This window comes from Nicotiana tomentosiformis, chromosome 8 (assembly GCF_000390325.3).
Source record: "Nicotiana tomentosiformis chromosome 8, ASM39032v3, whole genome shotgun sequence".
Taxonomy (NCBI): Eukaryota; Viridiplantae; Streptophyta; class Magnoliopsida; order Solanales; family Solanaceae; genus Nicotiana; species Nicotiana tomentosiformis.
In genome coordinates, this window is record NC_090819.1 from 59,322,096 (window position 1) to 59,342,545 (window position 20,450).

The 20,450-nt window shown below is 37.7% G+C and overlaps 1 non-coding gene across 1 annotated transcript; it reads left to right on the forward strand.

The window, feature by feature from the left end:
- The first annotated feature begins 17,962 nt into the window (after positions 1–17,962).
- On the forward strand, positions 17,963–18,069 carry LOC117276146 (small nucleolar RNA R71). The gene has a single exon (XR_004506373.1). It is a non-coding gene; the product is annotated as a small nucleolar RNA R71 (small nucleolar RNA).
- Positions 18,070–20,450: the final 2,381 nt, after the last annotated feature.

The following is a 20,450-nucleotide window of genomic DNA, read 5'->3' on the forward strand; positions in this document are numbered from 1 at the left end:
TACTACTTGATGTGGAAGATTATAGAAGTATTTTGCATGATGGGATTGAGTATGCTTGATGTGTCAATCATTTAAGTGGGGGATTTAGAGATCAGGTGTGGAGATTTCGAAATTTTAAAGTTTAGAGACTCGATGTTCTAAGAGGTAGACTATTCATTTGGTTGCGAATTGTGAAAATGTGTTGAGGACTAGACAATTGATTGTATGTGTTATGGGTAGGTCACCGTGGACTTCTATAAGGCTACCTACCTATTTTGTAATGGTTTGAAACGGTTGGGGCCTATTGGTGGGCCTAATGTGAGTGTGTATTCTACAGCGGATTGGATTAGTATATTCATGCACGACATTTACTCTGGGCTCGTCATTGGACACAATGGATGTTATTTGTCACGACCCAAAATCCTAACCTGTCGTGATGGCGCCTATCGTGGTACTAGGCAAGCTGACATTTACTAAATAAATCCAACACCTTTTATAGAAAATAGATTTAAGCAGTTTAAACAATAAAGATTTCATAAACGGGATAGAAACCCAAAATACAATGCGAGAATTTCTAACATCGGGGTGTCACTGAGTACATGAGCATCTATACATCACAAGTCCGAAAAATACTGTCTATGATAATCTGAAACTAAATACAATAAGTAGAAAGATAGGGAAGGAGAAATACGGTCTGTGAAACTCCAAGCTGTTATCTCGATAGTCTCCGAGAATCCGAACTCCACAACTCAGCAACCGCCGTGACCGGATGCACCTGGGTCTGCACACAAGGGGCATGGTGTAGCGTGAGTACAACCAACTCAGTAAGTAACAAGACTAAATAAAGAACTGAAAGTATTGATGAGGTTTACAGTTATAGTTCAATTACAGTGATTTTAACATAGGAAGGTAGGCATGCTTTCAAGTTCGACAATTAAGGCCAAAACAGTAATTTCATGTCAAGTTCAACTGAAACAAAGTGTAATATCTTTTAGAAATTTTCAAGATAGTGATACATGGAAGCTAAGTTCAACAAATATAAAATCAAATGCATCCTCTCAGAGCCACAGTCACTCAGCCCTCCCATTCACTCAGCACTCGGCACTCGCACTCAGTAAGTACCTGCACTCACAGGGGGTATGTGCAGACTCTGGAGGGGCTCCTTCAGCCCAAGCGTTATAATCTGCACGGACAACTCACGTGCTATAATATAGTATCTGGATCTGCACGGATAACTCACTTGCTATAGTATAGTACCTTACAATCAGGCCCTCGACTTCACTCAGTCATCATCCTCTCCGGTCTCTCGGGCTCTCAGAAATCATAATAAGCAGCCCAGACAACAATGATATGATGTATCAAAAATGAACAATAGAGACTGAGATATAATAAACAACTAAACTGTGACTGAGTACAAACAGTAATTTAGCAGATAATTCAACATGTACACGACCTCTGTGGGTCTCTACAATGCCAACACGTGGTCTAAACATGATTTGTGGTTAGATTTCTCTAATACATGGGGAATGTACAGATAACAACAGATTATACAACTACATGGTTCCATAGAATTTGACCAAGCCGCAATTCCTACGGTGCACGCCTACACGCCCGTCACCTAGCATGTGCGTCACCTCAAAATCAAATACATGACACATAATACGGGATTTCATACCCTCAGAGTTAAATTTAGAACTGTTACTTACCTCAATACGAGCAAATCTCTACTCCAACACATCCTTGCCTCATGAAACGGCCTCTGAATGCCTCGAATCTAGCCATAAACAATGCGATAAAATCAATACGAGCTAAAGGAATCAACTCCATAAGAAAATGCTAAGTTATTAATCAAAGTAAAAAATCAGCCTCAAAGCCGGCCCCCGGGCCCACGTCCCAAAATTCGATAAAAGTCACAAAATCCGAAATCCCACTCAACCGCGAGTCTATCCATACCAAATTTATTAAAGTCCGACACCAATTCGTCACCCAAATCCCCAAATCAAACTCTCCAAATCCCTAGCCTCAAACTCCCAATTTACACCTTAAATACACACAACTAGGTGGGAAAATCAATGGGGGAGCAATATTATTGATAAAAAATGAGCACAAGAGACTTACCTCAAGAATCCCCTCGAAAACCCTCTCAAAAATTGCCTAAACAGTGCTTGAAATGTTTGAAATGAAGCAAAAAATCGCGAACCCTTGTTTTAATAATCTGCCCAGGCTTTTCGCACCTGCGGCCAAATAAACACACCTGCGGAACCGCTTATGCAGAAATCAATTAAGTCCCCCAGGACCGCATCTGTGCTCCAGGTTCTGCACCTGCGGAGGTACTTCTGCGGCTCCTTTCTCTCTTCTGCGAGAACGCACCTGCGATCCCTACTCTACAGGTGTGATTACACCAGAAGCTGGTGAGCTTCAGCATTCCCACAAACTTCAAATCGATACGATAACCATCCGAAATCAACCCGAGGCCCTCGGGATCTCAACCAAACATACCATCAAGTCCCAAAACATCATACGAACTTAGTCGAGCCCTCGAATCACCTCAGACAACATCAAAAACATGAATCACACATATATTCAAGCCTAATGAACTTCGAACTTCCAATTTCTACAACCGATGTCGAAACATATCGAATCACGTTCGATTGACCCCAAATTTTGCATACAAGTCACATTGGATATTACGGACCTACTTTAACTTACGGAATCAGAATCCAACCCCGATATCAAAAAGTCCACTCCCGGTGAAACTTTTTAAAAATTCTAACTTTTGCCATTTCATGCCTAATTCCACTACGGACCTCCAAATCACAATCCGGACACGATCCTAAGTCCAAAATCACCTAACGGAGCTAACCAAACCATCAAAACTTCGTTCTGGAGTCGTTTCCTCAAAGATCAACATCCGGTCAATCATTTCAACTTAAGCTTTCAACCTTGAGACTAAGTATCTCATTTCATTATAAAATCACACCGAACCCGAACCGACTATCCCGACAAGTCACATAACAGATATAAGGTATACAAATGAGCAGTAAATGGGAAAATAGGGCTACAACTCTCAAAACGACCGGCCGGGTCATTATACTATTTATGCCCCAATTTATTTACTGTGTTTCTCTCTTATGCTATGATGGGTTTTAAGATTACTTGATTATTCACACGCTTGTTGTGGTCTTATTTAGGCCTTGTGTCAATATATGAACGAGATGACTCATGAGATGTTGACTTGCACCGTAGTTGTGCTTGCCTTTTCGTAGCGCATCATGTTATCTATCCCCCCATGGTTATGTGTATGCACTTTTAGTGCTTGATGTTGATGCACATGTGTTTGTAGATTGTGAGACTTATGGCTCGATGGGTGTTCCATGTGGATTGGTATGTGGGATCGGGTTGCATGCCGTAACAATACTATGTTAGGAGACGACTCCTTGTGCTTTTCTTATGTGTTTTATTTCTCCCTTATGGGATAGATTCATAGAATTATGCTTGTGTTGTTATATCTGTTGAACTTGTTGTATAGTTCTCTTATTTGTATTCTCTTTCCATTCTTGGTTATATTTGAGTTGTTAATTATTTGATGCATGGATCACGTCATATGAGGTTTTACATGGCATTTGATGTGGTATGTCGATCAGGCAGCTTGTACTAGGTAAGACGAGGTTATTGGACTTGGAATTTGCATAATCGGATTGGGATAAGGTATGGTTGGAAGAATAATGTCATTACTTAGCTTAGAATTTGGCTATGGTTCTTGTTGGTCGAGGGAACTCTACTACTTATTGCTTTGATGGGTGTTATGAGTTTCTACGTATTTCTTTCATCATTGCAATGCTACGAAGGTTTGGAATGAGGTTCTATCTGATATGAAGTATATTACCCATACCAGATTTGGTAATGAGCATCCATTGTCGTTGGAAATTATGGCTGTGAGTACATGAGTTATGTGGTATATCGTGCTGATACATTTTAGGATTATATTTATTACTTGATGTAGCACTGATACTATTTATATGTACAAGGATTGGGTCTTATAGAGAATTTTGGATTTTAGAATTAGTTCTAAGGCTTGTGGGTAAAGGTCGAAGGAAGAATCTTCAGTCAGATTGTATTAATAGACTTATATGAATTGAGGTAACATGAGATGACCCACGAGTATGTTTATGGTGAGCTTATACAATGTTTTGGCATATTTGAAATGACTTTTGGCACGTTCGAAGACGAATATATGCTTAAGTGGTGGAGAATTTAATGATCCGACCGGTCGTTTTGAGCGTTAGCATTTTGTTTTGTGGTTTAAGACTTAGAGTAGCTTCACATGATGTATTATGACCTACGTGTCTGGTTGATTTTTATTTTCGGGAAGTTCAGGATTGATTTGATAAAATAATTCTCAATTTGGAAGCTTTAAGTTGGAAGAGTTAACCAAGGTTTGACTTTTGAGAAAATGACCTCGGAATTAAGATTTGAGGGTTGCAATAGGTTCGTATGGTGATTGTGTATTTGTACCTATGTTCAGATTTGGGTTTGGAGTTGGAGGTTTCTAGAAGGTTTTGGCTCTATTTGTAAAAAGTTGGCAATTTGAAGATTTGGAGAGTTCATAAGTTTGACCGAGAGTTGACTTTGGTGTTTTGGGCTTTGATTGCTGTCCCGAGACTTTGAATAGGTTCATTTGGTTGATTAGAATTTGTATGCAAAGTTTGTTTTTCATCCGAAATGTCTAAGTGTGATTCGAACACATTCGGCGAAGTTTGAAAGTTAAGAGATCGATTCGATCTTCGATTCTTGGTTTTCATATAGCTATTAATGTTTTGAGACTTTGGAAAAGTTATAATAATATATTTGTATTTGTTGGTATGATTGGACGGGGTTCCAAGGGACTCGGGTATGTTTTGGGTCATTGGTTGAGAGACTAGTTAAGTTAAGGATTTAAAATTATACCATGGTCAACAACGGGTCAATATTACCACTTTTCGGTATTTTAAGTGCACGAACAGGTTTGTAGCATGTTTTATTATTGAAATTCATATATGGTTTGTGTCCGGGAGGTTAAGGATGAGTTTCTGGGTGGTTTTGGATTATTTCGGTAGAGTTTGGGATTGCCTGTGCTGATACTTTGCAATTTTGAACTTTCGGTCGCGATTGCGAACTTCGCATTTGCAAACTTTTTGTCGTAATTACAAACTTTGGTCACAATTGCGAACATGTGGTCACAATTGCGAGATCCACAATTGCAAACCTGTGGTCACAACTGCGAACATCCGCAATTATAAATTTGTCGCAAATGCGACATCTGCAGTAGGGTTACGAGTTGGAATTTTGGGATTTTAGCTCATTCTTTTATATTTTGAACCCTAGACCTTGTGAGGGACGATATTTCATGGGGATTTTCATACAAGTCAAGAGTGTAAGTGATTTCTGTTATATTTCAAGGATCTACGTGGATTTCTACACCAAAAGCATGCAATTTCAATGTGAAATCTGGGGTTTTGACTACACTTTAAGAAAGTGTACTTTGGAGGATTTGAGTATTTATTTGGACTCGATTTTAGAATCTAATCGTATATTTGAACTCGACAGATTATGGGTCATCGAATTTTGGTATTGGTTCCAGGTTTCGGGTATGCAGGTCCGGGGTTGATTTTTGGGGAATTCTTTAAAGATCAAGGCTTTATTGACTGTGATTACTTTCTGTGGCATTGGTTGAATTCTTTGATTGATGATTGTCTAGATTCGAACTGGTTAGAGGAGATTTCTCAAGGAAATGCGATTTTGGAGCTTTGGACTAGACCGGTTTAGTTAAGTGTCTTGCCTAGCTTTGGTTTAAGAGAATTTTTCCTAATAAATAATATTGTTTTCTACATGCAAGAGTGATTTATATGTGAGGTGGCGAGTGTATATGCATGTACCATGGGTATTCAAGGTCGGGGTGGATTCTAGATTACTTGATTCCCTGTTGAATTGCATGTTCTTCTTCACCTATGCTTCACTTGATTCCTATGATAACACGAGCCAAAATATCCATGCTACAGATCATATCTTAGTTTATGATATCCTAATTGAACGTGATGGATTATTCTTAAGGTTGTTAACTTACTCGATTTAGTTGAGGTCATACTTTACATTACAAACACATATCTATATCTGTTATTCTTGTGATACTTGAGTTTCCATATTCATACTGAAGATCATGCTTAAGGTTTGTTATGATACTTGAACATTATGGTTATTGAAATGTTGGCTTGCCTATTGGTGCAAAAGATAGGATTATCTCTCATGTGGAGTATTATGTTTAATCACTCTTCTTGATGTTATGTATGCTTCTCTCCTTGCTTGTTACTATTTTATATATGCTTGGTAAGGAAGAGTATATTGCACGAAGGGTGTTTCCGTGCTTCTGAGGAAGGGTGATTTAAGCACGAAGGGTCTTTCCGTGATTCTTCACATTATTATTATGCATGAATGGTGTTTTCGTGCTTGGTGAGAAAGAGTGATATAATACTGGCACAAAGGGTGTTTCTGTGCAAGTGAGGATGAGAGTTCATGGCACAAAGGGTGTTTCTATGCAAGTGAGAACAAGAGTCATGCATTATAATGTGTTACCTCTCCTTCACATGTACATTTATGCCTTTTTCGGAGTTGTTATTGTTGCACCTATGCCTTCTATTTTGTTTATTATTGTTACGTCTATGCCTTCCACCATATCTGAATTATCCCATCTATGTCTTCTATCCTGTGTTGTCGCATATATGCTTTCTTTTTTGACTTGTTGTTGTTACATCTATACCTTCTATCTTGGTTGTTACTTTAATCTACATGCCACTACCGTGTTTGTTACTATTGTATACATGCCTTTCTAGATTGCTTATTATTGCTATATATGTGTCTATTACCTTTGTTGTTGCTGTTACATCTATGCCTTCTACCTTTCTTGTTGGTGCTACATTTGCGTCTACTACCTGCTTTGATACTGTTACATTTAAGCCTACTACCTTAATGTTACTGTTAGCTATATGTCTTCTACCTAGCTTGCTGCTGTTGTACATGTGATTGTTGAGAAGAGTGGTAGTGCACGAAAGGTGTTTTCGTGCTTGGTAAGGATGAGATAAATACATGAAGGGTGTTGCCATGCCGTTTGATTTGATATCCTGAACATATCCCTTTTTATTATTCGAGTTTGTAGTTATGGCTTATATTGGTTCACTTATCTTGTTCTTCCCTACATGCTTGATTTAGCGGAGAGGTTTGGTTGTGACATTTGTGAAACATGCTTAGTATTTCTTTATTCGATATTTTCATTATTACTTGCCTTTCTCCTTGTTATTTCTCTTGCTAACGAATTGCACAGATTATATTAAGTGAGTATCTTTTGACTTAGAAACCTCATCACTACTTTACCGAGACTAGTCAAGATACTTACTGAGTACATGTGGTCGGTTGTACTCATACTGCACTTCTGCATCTTGTGTGCATATATTTGGAGATAAGCATCTGCAAAGTTTGAGGGCGAGTATTGAAGACCACAGCATTCCAGTCACCTACTATTATTTGTTCATAGTAGTATAGGATGTTGAAATTCTATTTATGTAAACTTCAAATAGATGTTGTACTATTTCTTTTTACCAGAGTTGTATTCTTAATCTTAGTAGCTCATGACTTGTACTACCAGTCCTTGGGATAGTTGTATTGGATGCTTTTGCAGTTTTACTTATTATTACTGATGATTTATCCTTATAGTTGTAACTTATAATGTTTGGCTTACCTAGCAGATTGGATTAGGTGACATCACGACTTGGTGAGATTTTTGGATCGTGACATTAAGCTTCTCTCAAGTTTCTCAAATTCCAAACTTCAAGCAAAGCGTCCGATTCAAGCCAAACCAATCCGGATAACAACAAAACTTTACACAGAAGTCCCAAATGACAAACTGAACCCATCCCAATTTCCAGAACAACAATCCAAATTCAATAACCTTAAAGTCAACCCTCGGTCAATCTTAGGAATCTCCAATCCTCGAAATTGACAACTTTCGGCAAATAGCTCCAAAACATCCTAGGAACCTTCAAATCCAAATTCGGACATACGCCTAAGTCTAAAATCACCAATAACCTATGGAACCATCAAAATACCAATTCGAGGTCGTTTATACAAATGCCAAACCTTGGTCAATTCTTACAACTTAAGCTTCCAAAAATGATACTAAGTGTTCAAAATCACTCTGAAACTTCCCGAAACCAAACTGTCATGACCCAAAACTCAACATGTCGTGAGGGAGACTATCACAGTACTAGGCAAGCCGGCAAAGACAAATAACTACGCATTTTTAAATTGAATAAAAAATGAAGCAGGTTTAATAGTAATAACTCTCATAAATAGTAGATAAGAAATACTGCAACTCAAATACAACATCCCCAAAACTCGGGTGTCATTGAGTACATGAGCATCTAAATGACAATACAGTCATGACTTAAATACAGCTGTCTGGAAAGATAGAACAGTGCTAAATAAAGGAAAGGAAGGAGAGTCAAGGTCTGCGGACTCCAAAGCAGCTACCTCAAAAGTATCCAAGCAGATGAAGCTCCAAACCTATGTCGTGCCTTGAAGTACTTGGATCTGCCCATGAAATGCAGAGTGTAGTATGAGTACAACCGACCCAATGTACTCAATAAGTAACAGGACTAACCTTGGGCTGAAAGCAGTGACGAGCTCAGATAGGTATAGTCTGAGTCCAGATAATAGCAGTACATATATGACAGGAAAAATGACAATAATAACTCAGAGAATCTCATAATCGGTTGTACACAATACAGAAATGTAGACATGCTTTCAAGTATAACCGTTTAAGCTCAACACTGATAAAATATGCCAAGTATGACTGATATGAGGAATGTTACGTCTCTATATCTACATGTCAAATATGCATGTCACATGTAATGCATCACAATGTTAACCTCATGTACTCACACACTCAGAGTACTCATTCTGACTGTCTCAACTCTCACTCACCACACTCAATCACTCAGCACTGTATGGTACATGTGCTCATTGCTAGGAGATAGAGTGTGATGAGTGAGAGTTGAGACTGGCAAATTGAGTACTCTAAGAGTGTGAGTACATGAGGTTATCATTGTGATGCATTACATGTGACACGCACATTTGACATGTAGATATAGAGATATAACATTCCTCATACCAGTCATACTTGGCATATTTTATCAATGTTGAGCTTAAACGGTTATACTTGAAAGCATGTCTACATTTCTGTATTGTGTACAACTAATTATGAGATTCTCTATGTTATTACTATCATTTTTCCTGTCAAATCTGTTCTGCTATTATATGGACTTAGATTGTACCTATCTAAGCTCGTCACTGCTTTCAGCCCAAGGTTAGTCCTGTTACTTGTTGAGTACATTTGATCGGTTGTACTCATACTATATTCTGCAATTCGTGTGCATATCCAGGTACTTCTAGGAATGACAGTTTCTAGGTTTTGAGCTTCATCTGCTTGGAAACTTTTGAGGTAGCTGCTTTGGTGTCCGCAGACCTCGACTCTCCTTCTTTTCATTTATTTAGCATTGTTCTATCTTTCTAGACAGTTGTATTTGAAGTCTTGACTGTATTTTCATTTAGATGCTCATGTACTTAGTGACACACGGGTTTTGAGGATGTTGTATTTGAGTCGTAGTATTTCTTTTCGACTATTTACGAGAGTTATTACTGTTAAACTTTTTTCATTTTGTTTTCAATTTAAAAATGCATAGTTATTTGTGGTTGTCGGCTTTCCTAGTACTGTGATAGGCGCCCACACAACATGTTGAGTTTTGGGTCGTGTCAAGTTGGTATGAGAGCCAGGTTCTTCAGCAAAAGTCAAAAAGTCAACCCTAAGCCCACATCACAAAATCTGACAAAATTAACAACATCTGAACACCCATTCAATAACGAGTCTAACCATACCAAAATTACTCAATTCCGATCTCAACTCGACCTTCAAATCCTCAAATTATAGTCTATGATGTTTCACCAATTTTCCCTAATTTTTCCGACCCAAAACACTAATTAAATGGTAAAAAGAATGATAGATTCATGTAAAACAACCAAATTCAAATTAGAATCACTTACCCCAATTAAGTCCTTGAAAATCCCTTCAAGAATCGCCCAAATACGGGGTCTCTAGCTCAAAATATGAAAAATGGGTTCAAACCCTCGATTTTTATATTTTAACACTACTGCCCAGTGATTACACATCATGATCGCGAAGAACAAAAGCTTCCATAGCCAAAAACCTTACACGCGAACACAGTGACTAACTTCCTATACCTACGCGATCGCGGACAGACTCATGCAATCGCGAAGAACAATGCGTGAAACATTCCCAGGCCTCCTCTTCCTTCTTTGTGAACGCGTCCCCTCTCACGCGTTCGCGTAACACAACCCCTCAAAACTTCGCGATCACAGACTTAACCTCGCAAACGCACAGAGAAAATTCCCACCTGCTGGACTTAACACTATGCGATCGCGGTCCTCCTTTTGCGATCGCGAAAGAGGAAACCAGAAGCACTGAATTCACCAATAACACAAGTCCAAAAATGAGCCGAACATGATCCGAATCATACCTGAGGTCCCCGGGACCCCATCCAAACATACCAATATATCCTTAAACATCATATGAACTTGCTCGAAGCCTCAAATCATATAAAACAATAATAAAACCATGAATCGCACATCGATTCAAGCCTAATGAACTTCTAACTTCCAAAACTAATGACGAACCATACCAAACCAACTCCGATAAACCTCAAATTTTACAGACAAGTCATAAATGACACAACACACCTATTCCAACTTTCGGAACCAAAATTCAAGCCCAATAATAACAAAGTCAACTCTCGGTCAAACTTCTCAACTCTCTAAACTTCAACTTTTCCAACTTTTTCCAATTCAAGCCAAAATCACTTACGGACCTCCAAATGAATATCCGGACACATTTCTAAGTCCAAAATGATCATACGGAGCTATGGGACCCATCAAAACTTTATTCCGGAGTCATTTACACACAACTCAACATCCGGTAAACTATTTTAACTTAGGCTTCAAACCTTGGGACCAAAAGTCCCAACTCATTCCGAAACATCCTCGGAACTAAACCAACCACCCCACTAAGTCACATAACAATAAGTGAGAATAGAATAAGCAATAAATTGGGGAACGAGGCTATAATACTCAAAATAACTGACCGGGTCGTTACACAAACCCACCATTCCCACAATTCACAAAACATCAAATGAACATATGGAAGCATCAAATATGGGAACGGGGCTCAAATACACAAAATAACCGGACGGGTCAATACACTTGATGAAATGAGTCATCGTACATAGATTCTCTATATGTTAATCCGTGTAACTTGACTTGTTTATTCATGCATATCTTTTTTATACACAATTGTTGACTGATTATTTGATATTCAAATGCATATCTCCTCTATATGTTGAGTTGTAGTTGGTTTACAATACTTGTGCATATCTTCTTTATGTACACCGATGGCCTTATATATACTTCACACTTTGATTTTGGTACTGTTGCCGTGTACATGTACATGCGATTGAGTTGCAGGTTAGGTAAAGTGAGTATCTTTTGAGTTAAAACCCTCACACTGCTTCACTAAGGCTAGTCAAGATACTTACTAAGTACATGGTGTCGGTAGTACTCATACTATACTTCTGCACCTTGCGTGCAGATCTTGGAGTTTAAGTGATGTGGATGACAGAGACTAGTATTGAAATTGTACCAGTTTCCCGGATGCAAGCTACCACTTGTTCATGGTAGTTTAGGATTTGTACTTCTATTTATGTATATTCAAAGATGTTGTATTTTCTTTGTCCCAGCATTATAAATCTAAATCTTAGTGGCTCATGACTTATACTACCAATCCTTGGGATTGTTGTATGGATTTCCATTATGTTATTTATTGTTTATTGATAATCTCTCATTTGAGTTGTTTATTTGTTATTTGACTTACCTAGTATGTTGGGGTTAGGTGCCATCATTACTAGGTGGAATTATGGGTCATGAAATTCTTATTACTGACATTTACTACTTCGGAACTGTTCTTTGTCCTTATTTATACTTGTGATTATCTGAATATGGAACTAAGAATCTAGCTGGTCAAAGCCTTGTCGCCACATCTTCGAGGTTAGACTTGATACTTAGTGAATATATCGGGTCGGTTGTACTCATATTATAATTTTTCACATTCTAGTTCATATTCAGGCATTGGTACCAGTGGAGCACAGTAGGGTACTTAGCTATTGGTCTAGGAGACTCATGGCAGTGTTGTTTGTTCGATGACATGCCTTTAAAGTCACCTTATTCACATCTATTTACTGTTATTTGATTCAGACAATATTGTACTTGTTGCAGACCTTGTATTTTGCTACTCTTAGAAGCTCATATGCTCATTGACACCAGATTCGGAGATGTTGCATTGATTTGTACTTGGTTATCAGACTTAAGCCATATCTATGATATTACTGCACCTGTTTAAACTTGTTATATCTATTATATTGGTTTTATTTAGTGATTTGAGATTATTGGTTCGCCTAGTAGGCACATGAGATGCGATCATGGTCAATGGAGGATTTTGGGTCGTGACATAGGCATACGGGTGTTCTAAAAGTTTTGAAGGTGCGTAATACCTAAATCTCATGTTCTTAAGGTTAAACATTTATAAAGGAGAAGAAGTAGTTTGGAACAAATCGGAAATGTTTAAGAGAAGAAAGCGAACTTACTCGTACAAGACCTAGCTTCAAATAATTATATCTCCCAATATGTTAAGAATTGAGCTATGAGATATATATCAAATAAAAGCCCTCTGATTCTAATTTCTAGAATTCAAACTTTTTGTCATTATGACACTCCGAAAAGAAGTTATTACTTTTTTACTCTAGAGTAGTAAAACAAAAATTCGGTTCCAAAAACATATATTGGCGTGATGTGGGGCAACGAGTGGGGTGGCACGATAGACTAAATTTGGGCCAAAAATGATAAGAAGTCGAGTTTCTGATAATCTCTCTTACCGCGGGGCCTGGGTGATGCGGTAGGCAAAATATCGACATGTGTAATTTTAAAACACATAAAATAAAAGAGTACTTCGTGAAGAGAGAAACGTAGTTATTTATGCAGTGTTTTGAAGGGGTTTGTTTAGAGCAAGAATGACCTAGGTCTTCCCTGACGAGCGCAAAACACCACTTTAATTATGCTCGCTAGTCAAACATAGTATAGTATAATATCGTATCCACAGGGATTGGAGTTATATGGTATTGTCATAGTTTCTAGCTTGATCGCTATCCAGGAGAATCAACAATCGAGATTTATATGATTAATAACTAAAATTAACTAAGAATCTAAAGCTATTGACCAATGACAATCGCAACAAAGGTAAGAAAGGAAGTTATCAGTGAGAGAAAATAAGGGTTGATTGGATAGGGATAAGATAAATATTTGGGATCTAACTCTAAATAATTCACTTCTATTGTTTAAGTGTGTCTCTCAAATTCACTCAATTATTAGTTCAAAGGTTTAGTAGAAAATTCTCACTCGATTAAGTCTCAACCTCACAAGATGAACCACTTTAAGTACGTGAAGATATGCAAGAATGCGTAGTGGATTGGTCTTTAGGAAACTCCTCTCTCGGTTATCCTCCTAACTAGGTTTAATCAATGATTCAACTAGCCTCTTTCGATTACTAAGAAGAAGTAATGAACTCAACCAACAATATAATGCAAAGATATCACAAGTTATGCCTCTCTCGATTACATGAACAAGTGAATATAGATGCAATAATTAAATCATCCAAAATGCTTCAATACATAAAACTAGAGTTATAATCCACAAACAAATATCAATACACCAAATCAATCAAACCCTAAAGAGAACTACTCCATAGATATGGAGCAATTGATCACAAATATGTTTAAAGTAAAGGAAAACATAAAATGATCCAAATTTGGGTCTTGAGTGAGGATTGAATGATGAACTCCTTGTGCTTTTGCTTATACCACTCCTCCTTAGGTCTAATATGTGTCAAAACTCCAGGAAATAACATTTTTCTATGTATTTATACCAAGTAGGGTCGGGCCCACACGAAATCACCTTTTCCTAGTTGATATAGGACATTCACTCTGTAAAAATTGCACAGGCGGGCCGCATGGAGCGACACGCTATGCTAGGCATTAGTGGGGAAATCTAGAGAGTTGATTTCTGGTAGACAGCAGGAAAATAAGTAGCCGCAGCGCTAGTGCTAATTTCTCAAAGTACGGATTTTGCTTGCGTTTTGTCGTCTAGACTTGGTCCTCAACCCCCGAATACGATCTCGTCTTAATTCCTCTGGCTTTTACTCAGACTTCAAAACTTCAAATCACTAAAATTCATTCCATAACATCTACATAGCTCAGAATCACTCCTACAATGCATAAACACACAATAAGTACAAAACACTAGCGATTAATTCTCAAACACAATAAAAGTGCAATAAATTAGAGTGTAATAAGCGACTAAAATACGCAATTATAGCCTACCATCAATACGCCACATTAAACCATTACTCGTCCTCGAGCAATCAAACTACACTTCATATAGACACGACCTTTTTAAATAACTCTCATAACTCATCACACCAAGAATATTAAAAACATATTAAGTACAATACCGTAACATCCTAGCCTCAAGATTTGATTCAAAAGCACTACGCATTATTTATAACCCGCTCACTTACTCTAACACAGAGGTCAACGACATTACCTTTATTTCATGAATTAAGTGCCCTCACACAACAATGGAGAGTAGTTCCACACACAATGAAATTTAAGAACAATTAGGAACTCAAGATAGAAAGAATTCGCTCACTCTCATGTACCACAAAAGACGTACCCTAAGCTTGCCCGTAGTATACTACTCTACTAATTGAGCTCATTCAGTCAAGGATCAAGTAGGACTTTACTTGGTTGTAATGTAGGCTGTGGAATGGGTAGGATACATTTAGATATAAGAGTGACTACACTTCCCTAAGCACTTTAATACATATACATTAACAATTCAAAACCCAACACTTATGTCAAACCATAAATTCACCTTCACATCAATATACGTCAACACCCAACTTATTTAAGCACAAATACATCAATAGTCACCACTATCAAGGAATATATGTTTTTCACACAATACAACATTTTTTCTTTTTCTTTTCTTATTCAGTTCAAATGGCTCTTACTTTTTCAATACAATGCACCTTTCTCCTTATTTCATTAGTTCCACTCAAAAGCCAAACCAACCACGCCACACTTCAACTTTTACAAAGTTCATAATAAATTTTAAATGCTCACGAGAGGTACAAGATTCAAATAGATGGTCAATTCGAACAAATGGGTAAGGCTTGTAATGTGGTTGCCAAAGAAACATGATTATAGGCTCAAAGGGGTTAACTAAGATACATAATAATTAGGTCGGTAAGAACATATAACTGGCTCAACAAAGGAATGCCTAGATAACTTCCAAGACTGAATAAAACTACTATTTCGCTTTGCAAACACATGGGGCAAGTTCTAGACATCAAATGCAATGCACAGAATAACACAAAACCTCACACACATATGGCACATAACTCACTCAGGATCGGACTCATCAAGACACTCTAGTCAAAGCAGTTAAGCAAAGTTAATATCATACAATTTAAGGTACTTATACAAGAGTCAAAAACTGAGCCTAAGCATCACAACTAAAGAATTCACTATTATCAAGGTATAATAAAGTCATGAGATATTGCTTTCAATTCAAATCATCGCATAAGGCTTCCTACTACAAACAAAAATAAAAACTAACTACACCCGGTTCAAACATAAACCATTGAAAAAGAACCGCGGCACAAAAAAATCAAGAGGGAATTAATACACTACCTAACAAAATAAAATCTTTTTGTCTTTTTCCTTCGACTTTACTCCCTCAAGAAACCCGTCGAATGATATCCATCGTCGGGAAAAATCTAATTTTTTTCAAATTTTTATGGTTTTTTAAATTTTCCAACTACTACAACTAACAAAATTAACACATATACATACAACATACAACATATCCCCCACCCCACACTTTAAGTTGTGGCATATCCCCATGGCACACAATTAAAAAGCATAAGGTAAAGGAAACTTGCCTGAACATCTAGTCGGGGTCTGAGTCGAAGTCGGGCTCCATTCCTCGCCTTCGGACTAATGCGCACATCCATGCAGACAGCTTCTTCTCATCCTTCTTGGGGTGCACCCCATACTTATATTTCTCACTCAATGAAACCTTCTCTTTTGAGCCCATCACTTTCAACTCAACACTCATAGCTGGTTTTTCTTTTTGCACCCCCTTTTCTACATCCATCTTAAACGTCACAGTCTCCTCACCCACTCTAAGCATGAGTTTCCTCTAGTGTATATATAATATATCTCTACCCGTCAATAAGAATTGTCTTCCTAAGATGAGAGGGACCTCTTTGTTCTCCTCCATATTCACTACTATAAAATTTACAGGAAATACAAACTTATCTACCCGAATTAAGACATCTTCCACTATCCCCTCGGGTATCAAAGTTGTTTGGTCTGCCAGCTGCAAAGCTATTGGCACCTACTTTATCTGTCCAATCTCCTTCTCCAGTTTAATGTAAATATATGAAGGCATTAAGTTAATTGAGGCACCAGAATCACATAAAGATTTATCAAAATTAATAGAGCCTAAAGATTAAGGTATAGTAAAATTCCTTGGATCTCCACATGTTTGTGGGAGTTCATTTTGCAATATCTCATTGCAATGCTCTGTGAGCTTGACCACTGAGGTTTCTTCTATCTTCCTCTTCTTTGTTAGGATTTCCTTCAAGAATTTGGCATAAGCTGGCATTTGGGAGAGCACTTATGTGAATGGAAAATTTACATTAACCTATTTCAGCATATCCAGAAATCTCTCAAATTGCTTGTACAACTTTTTTCTATATAGCTTTTGAGGAAAAAGTAGAGCAGGCATATGCTCGATCTCATTAGATTCCTCCCTTCTTGAAGTTTCCTCCTTCTTCTTTTGTCAGCTCCCTTCTTCACTTTCATCTTCTTATCAATATCATTCTTCAGCTGCTCTACATTTTCCTTTTCAAGTACCACCTCTTTTTTGGATTGGAGTGGTATCTTTCAACGCTTTCCCACTTCTCAAGGTCACATCATTCACTATTTCTTTGGAATTTCTCTCAGTATCAGCTGGCAGAGTACCTAAGACTCTCTCAGATAATATTGTTACAATCTGTCCCACTTGTATCTCCAAGTTTCGAAAACTAGTGCCCAATTCTTTGATAGCTGCCCCGTGAGCGTCCAACCTCACATCTGTCTTGATAGTGAAGGCCTTCATTAGATCCTCTAGACCAGGCTGAATAGGTTGTCGAGGCTGAAACTGCTGCCTCTGCTGATTTTGGAAGACTAGAGCTCATTGTCCCTAAGGTCTAGAGTTATTTTGTTGCCACGCATTTGCACTACCTCCAAGTGAACTCCATGAAAAAATGGGGTGCCTCTAACTCATTGCATTATAATTTCCCACACCATTTACTTCCTCAATTGAGGCTTGACACTCATGAGTAGGGTGTTCTCTTCCACATATATCACAAGCTGCTTGAGGCTCACTTTGTATTGTAGCTAAGGTTAACTTTCATATTTCTTTAGCCATAGCATCAAGTTGTACCTACACAGATATGTTAGCATCAACCTGGTGAACACCTGTTGATCTTCTTCTTTCAGCACTATCAGAGGGCCATTGATTTGCATCTTCAAAAAACTCGTCAAGAATTATGACTATCTCCTCTGGAGTCTTCTTCATCAACGGACCTTCAGCTGCATTGCTCAATGTTCTACGTGAGGCCAGTGTCAATCCATCCCAAAAGTCCCGGAGTTTCATCCAGAGTTCAATTCTGCTATGTTGACACTTTCTAACAATCTCCTTAAACCTCTCTCATTCTTCAAACACAGTCTCAGTATCTTTCTGGCAGAAGTTATAGATTTCTCTTCTAAACTTGCCGTCTTAGCTGATGAGAAATATTTATCAAGAAATTTATTATTAATCTCATCCCATGTTCGAATCGATCCATTAGGTAAGCTTCGAAACCACTGCTTTGCATCATCTTTGAGTGTGAAGGGGAATTACCTTAAGTACACTGCATCTTGTGACACACCATTGTATTGAAAAGTGTCCATTAGATGTGTATTTGGATCTTCGTTTGGCTTCCCTATAAAAACACAGTAGTTCTGTAGGGTTTGAAGAAACCTTTGCTTCAACTTAAAATTGTTTGCTGCAATTGGAGGTGGTCTAACACTTGATACTCCTTGATTGTAGACCGGTCTAGCATAATCGCCAAGTGGTCTCCCAGGCAAGGGTTGATGTTGATTAATTCTGAGACACCTCTCTTCTTCATAGATGTTTCACGCATCTCTAATAGTTGCTTCCTCAACATCCCGTGCAGCTTGTTTTCTTCGTTGGGCTGCTTCTCTCGCAGCCAAATCTACATTATATTCACCGTTTCTAGCCATAAGTTCTTTGGTTTAGTATTGCCCAAACTTTTCTATTGTCTCAGTGAGATTTCTTTCCTTCTTCAGTTATCGCAGTTATTTTTCAATCTCTGGATCGTATGGTAGCACTTCCTTCGCAGAAGTTCTAGTCATGCACCACTCTGAAGTTGTAACCTGCGCATAATCAAAGAACACCAAACTTAAAAAGGAAAAAAGAAAAAGAAAAAGAAAAAGAAAAATTCCTGAATTAGCACTAAAAACTATTTCAAACACTATTGATTACCAATCCCCAGCAACGACGCCAAAATTCGACGAGCGCAAAACACTACTTTATTATGCTCGCTAATCAAAGATAGTATAGTATAATATTGTATCCACATGGATTGGAGCTAAATGGTATTGTCATAGTTTTTAGCATGATCTCTATCCAGAAAAATCAACAATCGAGATTTATATGATTAATAAGTAAAATTAACTAAGAATCTAAAGCTATTGACTAATGACAATTGCAACAAAGGTAATCAAGAAAGTTATCAGTGGGAGAAAATAGGGGTTGATTGGATAGGTGCAAGATAATTGTTTTCGATCTGACTCTAAATAATTCACTTCTAATGTTTAAGTGAGTATCTCAAATTCACGCAATTATTAGTTCAAATATTTAGTAGAAACTACTCAATCGATTAAGTCTCAACCTCACAAGATGAACCAATTTAAGCACATGTAGATATGCAAGAATGCGTAGTGGATTGGTCTTTAGGAAACTCCTCTCTTGATTATCCTCCTAACTAGGTTTAATCAATGATTCAACTAGCCTCTTTCTATTACTAAGAAGAATTAATGAACTCAACCAACAATATAATGCAAAAATATCACAAGTTATGTCTCTATCTATTACATGAACAAGTGAATATAGATGCAACAGTTAAATCATCCAAAACGCTTTAATATATAAAACTAGAGTTATAATCCATAAACAAACATCAATTCACCAAATCCATTAAAACCTAAATAGAACTACTCCATATATATGGAGCAATTCATCACAAATATATTTAAAGTAAAGGAAAACATAAAACGATCCAAACTCGGGTCTTGAGTAAGGATTGAATGATGAACTCCTTGTGCTTTTGCTTCTCCCACTCCTCCTTTGCCTCCATAGGTCTAATATGTGTCAAAAGTCCAAGAATAATATTTTTACATATATTTATACCAAGTAGGGTCGGGCCTAGATGAAATCATCTTTTTCTAGCCGAAATAGGACATTCACTCTGTAAAAATTGCACAAGCGCGCCGCATGGGGTGACGCGCCATGCGGGGCATTAGTGGAAAAATCCAGAGAGTTGGTTTTTGACAGACACCAGGAAAATGGGCAGTCGTGGCGCGCCATGCGCCGCACTAGTGATAATTTCTCAGAGTACGGATTTTGCTTGTGTTTTGTCGTCCAGACTTGGTCCTCAACTCCCGATCACGATCCTGGATTAATCCCTTGGGCTTTTACTCATACTTCAAAGCTCCAAATCACTCAAATTTATTTCATAACATCTACATAGCTCGGAATCACTCCTACAATACATAAACACTCAATAAGGACAAAACACTAGCGATTAAAGCTCAAACACAATAAAAGTGCAGTAAATTAGAGTGCAATAAAGGAATAAAATACGCAATTATAGCCTACCATAAACCTGTTCACCCAAGGTAAAATTCCTACCATGAATTCTATTTAAAATCATTAGACTAACGTTATTTTACACTTTCTAATTCATAAACCCTAGGTTTCCACCCCAAGAATCAAAGAGTTCGTTATGACCCAAAACCTAGGGTTTGTTGAGGCATCGCTCAAGGTGAGTTTCGTTCCTTCATAGTACTAAAGTTAGTAACTTTATGATA